The sequence below is a fragment of the Piliocolobus tephrosceles genome, unplaced genomic scaffold, assembly GCF_002776525.5.
Source record: "Piliocolobus tephrosceles isolate RC106 unplaced genomic scaffold, ASM277652v3 unscaffolded_1481, whole genome shotgun sequence".
In the NCBI taxonomy this organism is placed as follows: Eukaryota; Metazoa; Chordata; class Mammalia; order Primates; family Cercopithecidae; genus Piliocolobus; species Piliocolobus tephrosceles.
The window spans coordinates 9915-17345 of NW_022296321.1; the positions used below are offsets into that span (position 1 = coordinate 9915).

The following is a 7431-nucleotide window of genomic DNA, read 5'->3' on the forward strand; positions in this document are numbered from 1 at the left end:
CGTGATCTACCCGCCTCGGCCTCTCAAAGTGCTGGGATTATAGGCGTGAGCCACCGCACCCGGTCTACTTTATCTTTTTTTTTAAATTTAACTTTTAAGTTCAGTGGTACATGTGCAGGTTTGTTACACAGGTAAACCCATATCATGGGGGCTTGTTGTACAGATTATTTGATCACCCAGAACCCATCAGTTATTTTTCCTGATCTTCTCCTTCCTCCCACTCTTCACTCTCCAATAGGCCCCAGTGTGTGTTGTTTCCCTGTTATGTGTCCATGTGTTCTCATCACTTAGCTCCCATTCATAAGTGAGAACGTGGTATTTGGTTATAAGTGAGAATATGTGATGTTTGGTTTTCTGTTCCTGCATTAGTTTGCTAAGGATAATGGCCGTCAGCTCCATCCATATCCCTGCAAAGGACATGATATCATTCTGTTTAATGGTTGCATAGTATTCCATGATGTATATGTACCACATTTTCTTTATACAGTCTACTATTGATGAGCATTTAGGTTGATTCCATGTCTTTGCTATTGTGAATAGTGCTGTAACCTCATCACCTTCTGAAACTGGTAGTGGCCAAATGACCTGCCTCGGCCCAAGAGAAGCAAAACACTGGTAGATGCATTCTGGGAAAACCTTTATTTCCTAAGAAAAGAGACCGACTTAGCTGTTACCATCAATTCCATCCCTCTTCCTGCCTTGTACATTATGCTGCCAGCAGTGGTGATCTTTCAACCACCGGGAAAAGGCCGAAAGATTCACCAACACTGGTCCTGATGTTATTGACTCAAAGGTAGCAGCAACTTAACTACAGACTTTAGCTGTGTGATAAAAATAAACATGTTTGGCATAAACCATTCTATTTTATGTCCTTCTTATTGCATCCGAAACCATACCTAAACTTATTCAGGCAATGAAATTTATAAAATAATCCATCCTTTTCCTACTAAAATGAAAATATTTTAAAACCTTAGTAAACTGAATACCTCACATAAACCCGAGTAAGGTAAAGAGATAAGAGCAAAATTATGTAAGATTTGTAATGAGTAAAAGGAGACATGGATATTGAATCAATTCATAGGATCAGAAGAGATTACTACAGTAAATGGGTGATTTCCTAGTAAGATACAACTGATCAAAATTAATAAAAAACTAAAAAAAAAAAAAACCATAAAATAAGTTAAAAATATCATTTTCAGAGTCATCATTTAAAATTTACCAGGACTATAGGAAAATATTTTTAAGGTAGTACCCCTTTCCTCAGGCGTCCCACGTCTGCCGATTCCTCCTCCCTGGCAGCGGCATCCTTGGCTGGCGTCAGAAAAATGGCTACAAACTTCCTAGTACATGAGAAGATCTGGTTGGACAAGTTCAAATATGACCATGCAGAAAGGAGATTCTACCAGCAGATGAATGGGCCTGTGGCCGATGCCTCCGGCCAGGAGAACCGCGCCAGCGTGATCCTCTGTGACATTGCGAGAGCCAGAGAGACATCCCGAAATCCCTGGCCGGAAACTCAGGCCCAGGGGCCTCCAGCAGCGCCTGCGCAGACCACAGCGAGCTCCTCCTCCGGATCGCCAGTCTGAGAGTGAAGAACCAGAGCCTGCGCGGCGTGGTACAGGAGCTGCAGTCAATCATCTCCAAGCTGGAGGCCCGGCTGAACGTGCTGGGGAAGAGCTCGCCTGGCCACCGGGCCACGGCCCTACAGACCCGGCACATGTCTTCCATGCGCCAAGTGGAGCACCAGGCCAAGAAGCCAGCCACACCAGCAGAGGATGACGAGGATGATCACATTGACATGTTTGGCAGCGACAGTGAGGAGGAAGACAAGAAGGCGGCACAGCTGCGGGAGGAGCGGCTGCAGCAGTACGTGGAGAGGAAGGCCAAGAAGCCTGCACTGGTGGCCAAATCCTCCATCATGCTCGATGTCAAGCCTTGGGATGATGAGATGGACATGGCCCAGCTGGAGGCTGTGTGCCCTCCATCCAGCTGGACGGACTGGTCTGGGGGGCCTCCAAGCTGGTGCCTGTGGGCTACGGTATCTGGAAGCTACAGATTCAGTGTGTGGTGGAGGACAAGGTGGGGACAGACTTGCTGAAGGAGGAGATCACCAAGTTTGAGCAACATGTGCGAAGTGTCGATATCACAGCTTTCAACAAAATCTGAAGCCTGAGTATGTGTGTGTGCGCGCATGAAGCCCAGCCAGGATTAAAGACTGAGACCGGCCAAAAAAAAAAAAAAAAAAAATTTAAGGTAGTACACATAAATAATGAACTATAAAAGACAGAAATCATAATTTGTAATTTTCAAAATTAAAAACTCTTGTCCTTTGAAAGCACTTAAGAAGGCGAGAAAGAAAGCCTCAGAAGGGGAAGAAAGAGTTGCAATAAATTTCTGACAAAAGATTTGTTTCCTGAAAATGTAAAGAAATGTGTAACTCAATTGTAAAAGGACAACTTAATAAAAATGACAATATACTTCAACAGAGATAATTCATAAAATAAGATATGAAATGGTCAATAGGGACAAGAAAGAATTTCAACATAAGCCACCAGGGAAATACAAATCAAAACCATAATGAGACACTTCTATCCACTCATTAAAATTACTGAAATTAAAATGATTGACAGGACCAAGTGTTGGAAGATGTTGAGCAACTGGAACTCATGCGTGGCAGGTAGGGATGTAAAATGGCACAAAGACTTTGGAAAATACTTTGGCAAATTTTTAAAAAGTTAAACACATAGCTATCATACAACCCAACCATTCCACTCCAGTATTTAACCCAAGTGAAATGAAAACTTATGTCCAAACAAAGACTTGTACATGAATGTTGACAAGACCTTTATTCACAATAGCCTCAAACTGGAAACAACCTACATGTTTATCATCAAGTGAATAGATATAATGTGGTGTATCCATAACTAGAAAACTACTCAGCAATAAAAAGGAACAGACTAATGATAAATGTAACAACATGGATGAATTTCAGTCATTTTGAGTAAAAGATGCCAGACATGAAAAAGTGTTATGTACCATATACCATATGGTATATTTTATGTACCATATACCATATGGTATATTTTATGTACCATATGGTTGTATTTATATAAAATTCTAGAAATGCAAACTAACAGTGAAGTAACAAAATTCAGATTAGCAGTTGCCTGAAGCTAGGGCCAGAGACAGAGATGGCCAGCAAAGAGGCACACGGAATCTTTTTGAGTTGATAAAAATGTTCTGTATTTTTATTGTGTTGGAAGTTTCATGGGTGCACACACTGTTAAAATGAACACTAAATAGGTACAATTATTGTATGTAAATAATATCTTGCTAAAGTTGATTTTTAAAATACAGAAGATAAGCAGATAGATCCATATCTGAATATAGTTCATATTTAAAGATCAGATCATTTTATTAATTGAAATCATTTCAAGTTATAGAGAAATATATACCAATATTTTATTTCTTGTAATTGCTTCATTGCAACTTTAAAATACATCATCACTCTTAGACTATCATAGTAAGTACAGGAAAAAAAGAAAGAAATTATTGACTCGGGTCATTTATAACCACTGATGCAAAAATTCTAAATAACATTATGGTGAATACAATATTTAAGTATATTTGAAAATTAGTAATGATTTTAATTCTAAAATTCAAAAGTGATAGACTATCAAGAAATTGAGGTTGGCCAGGCACAGTGGCTCACGCCTGTAATCCCAGCACTTTGGGAGGCCGAGGCAGGCGGATCATGAGGTCAGGAGATTGAGACCATCCTGGCTAACATAATGAAACCCCGTCTCTACTAATACAAAAAATTAGCCAGGTGTGGTGGTGGGCACCTGTAGTCCCAGCTACTGGGGAGGCTGAGGCAGGAGAATGGCGTGAACCTGGGAAGCGGAGCTTGCAGTGAGCCAAGATTGTGTCACTGCACTCCAGCCTGGGTGACAGAGCGAGACTCCGTCTCAAAAAAAAAAAAAAAAAAAGAAATTGAAATAATTTACTACTGTAAATTAAAAGAGAAGGTAATATATTTATATCAGTAATTACTGAAAGGTATTTTATTAATTCAGCATTCTTAATAAAATAGGCATGGTAGAAAACTACTTAAATATTGTTTAAATGCAATACCAAATTTTTTTGAATTTTTTTAAATTGATGAACGACATTTGCACATATTTATGGGGAACATGTGATACTTTGTTACATACATAGAATATGTAATGATAAAGTCAGGATATTTATGGAGTCCCTCACCTTGAATATTTATCATTTCTATGTATTGGGAACATATTAATACATGCTCTCTTCCAGCAATTTTGAAATATATAATAAATTGTTGTTAAAGATAGTTGCTCTACTCTGCCATTGAACATTAGAACTTATTCCTTCTAATTATATGTTTGCACTCATTAAACAACCTCCCTTCATACCTCCCCTAACCTGCACACCCTTCCCAGCCTCTAGTATCTCTAATTCACTCTCTACTTCATGAGATAAACTTTTTTAGCTCCTACATATGAGTGAGTATATGTGATATTTGTCTTTCTGTGTCTGGCTTATTTTACTTAACATAATGACCTGTAGTTGCATCCATGTTGCTGCAAATGGCATGATTTCATTCTTTCTTATGGCCAAATAGTATTTCATGGTAAATATATACATTTTATTTATCCATTTATCCATTGATGGACACTTAGGTTGATTCCATATCTTTGCTACTGTGAATAGTGCTGCAATAAACATGAGACTTCAGGTATCCTTTTGATATGCTGATTGCTTTTCCTTTGAATAAAACCCCATTAGTGAAACTGCAGGATGTGGGAGTCTGTCTTGCAGACCCTGACCCAATGACAGATGAATAAAGTACACTGACACACAGATATTCTGCTTTGCCACTTCAGCCTAACGTCCAGGCCACTTAGTTGCAGCCGTGGCCTTTATCAGTTAGCAAGACTTGAATTTGTTCAGTAAAGATTAATTGACAAAGGTTGTGAGTAAACACCACTAGAGGGTAAATGACGTTGTGGACTTCCTGAGTAGAAAGCAATTAAGCACCCTCAGTAGATCAAAGGTCAGTCTTAGGACCACATGAGTAAGCAAGCTAGTTAGGTAAACTACTCTACCTTCCTTTGTACCCACTTTAAGCTATTTACTCAAGGTATGGATTAGGTTGCCTTCAGCCATAACCTTATCCTGAGACTTCTGCAAAAACCTTCAGGCCTTCCAAGAAGGTTTGTAGCTTATAATTTTCCCCACTGTCCTGATTAAACCCCCTACAGCAGGACCAAATGTTAATTCTATTTTAGTTTACTATAGAAATCATACTGTTTTCCTTAGTGGCTGTACTAATTTACACTGCCACCAACAGTGTAGAGTTTCTTTTTCTCCACATCCTTGCCACATCTGCTATTTTTTTTGTCTTTTTATTAATAGCCATTCTGGGGTAAGATGATACCTTCTTGTGGTTTTGATTTGTATTTCCCAGATGGCTACTGGTGTTGAGTTTTTTTTTTTTTTTGAGATGGAGTCTCACTCTGTCACCCAAGCTGGAGTGCAGTGGCATGATCTCAGCTCACTGCAACCTCCGCCTCCTGAGTTCAAGCGATTCTCCTGCCTCAGCCTCCTGAGTAGCTGGAATTACAGGCATGCACCACCACACCCGGCTAATTTTAGTATTTTTAGAAGAGATGGGGTTTCACCAGGTTGGCCAGGCTGGTTTCAAACTCCTGACCTCATGTGATTCATCCGCCTTGGCCTCCCAAAGTGCTGGGATTACAGGCATGAGCCACCACGCATGGAACTTTTTTTTTTTTTTGAGGTGCAGTTTTGCTCTTGTTGTCCAGGCTGGAGGGCAATGGCACGATCTCAGCTCACCACAACCTCCCCATCCTGGGTTCAAGTGATTCTCCTGCCTCAGCCTCCCTAGTAGCTGGGATTGCAGGCATGCACCACCATGCCTGGCTAATTTTTTATTTTTAGTAGAGACTGGGTTTCTCCATGTTGGTCAGGCTGGTCTCAAACTCCCAACCTCAGGTGAGCCGCCCACCTTGGCCTCCCAAAGTGCTGGGATTACAGGCGTGAGCCACGACGCCCGGCTGGAGCATTTTTGTTTCCTGCACTTTGAGGTCTTTGCCATTAAGTATTTGCCTAGGCCAAAATGTCCTGAAGTTTTTCTCCTGCATTTTTTCTAGTAGTTTTATAGTTTCAGTTCTTAGACCCCCTTAAGTCTTTAATCCATTTTGATTTGATTTTTGTGTATGGTGAGAGATAGCAGCTAGTTTCATTCTTCTCCATATAGTTATTCAGTTTTTGCAGCACCGTTTATTGAAGATACCCTCCTTTCCCCCATGTATGTTCTTGGAGCCTTTCTTGAAAATGAGTTGGCTCTGAATATGAGGATTTGTTTCTGGGTTCTCTATTCTATTTAATTGATCTTTGTGTCTGCTTTTATATCAATACCATGCTATTTTGGTTACTCCAGCATCGTAATATGTTTTGAAGGTAAGTAGTGTGATGCCTCCAACTTTGTTCTTTTTGCGCAAAATTGCCTTGGCTATTTGGGCTCTTTATTGGTTCCATACAAATTTTAGTAATTTTCCTATTTTATTTTATTTTATTTTATTTATTTTTTTCTATTTAAAGCACTTTATTATCTACAGCAAGATCAATGTGAAACTCATCAGTCAACTTTCTACGGCGTTCAACAAATATTGTACAGGAGAAAAGAGCACAAGTATTACAGTAGCATATTCACACAGCTGCAAGATTTTTATGACGCTGCAACTCCTCGTAGCTCCTGTTGTGCTCGTTGCCCTCCCAGTCCAACCTCTTCGGCAACAACTGGTACTGCTCCAGCTCCTGCACCAGCACCTGGGCGGCTCTCCGACATGGGCCCGCCGATAAGTACCGGGCGATGAGGAAGTACAGCTCCGACTCGATAAGAGGCACTGGGCGTCGGGCGGACGAGGGCTCCGCCATGGCCAGACACGGGGCGGGAGGCGGGAGCGAGCGAGCGAGCGGAGCGTGTAGGCCGCGCCGAGGCCTGACCGGGCTGGCGTCCCCTCTCCTCAGGCGCGCGCCGCCGCCGCTGCCGCCGCCATGCCGTGCGCGCCCTAATTTTCCTATTTTAGTGAAAAAAAATACATTAGTATTTTTATAGAAATTGCATTGAATTTGTAGATTGCTTGGGCAGTACAGTCATTGTAATAATATTAGTTCTTCCAATCCATGAGCATGGGATGTTTTTCCATTTGTTTGTGTCCTCTTCAATTTATTTTATCGGTGTCTTGTAGTCTTCCTTGTAGAGCCTTTAACCTCATTAGTTAAACTTATTCCTAGGTATTTTGTTTTTTGTATCTATTTGAAATGGGATTGCCTTCTTTATTTATTTCTCATCTATTTCATTTTTGGTGTATAGAAAGGCAA

General features: G+C 40.7%; 2 pseudogenes; one reads left to right on the forward strand and one right to left on the reverse strand.

Annotated features, from left to right (window-relative positions):
* Positions 1 to 1301: 1301 nt before the first annotated feature.
* LOC111538961 lies at positions 1302 to 2166 on the forward strand (annotated as a pseudogene).
* A 4502-nt stretch (positions 2167 to 6668) lies between these two features.
* Positions 6669 to 7107, reverse strand: LOC113220522 (annotated as a pseudogene).
* Between the last annotated feature and the right edge of the window lie 324 nt (positions 7108 to 7431).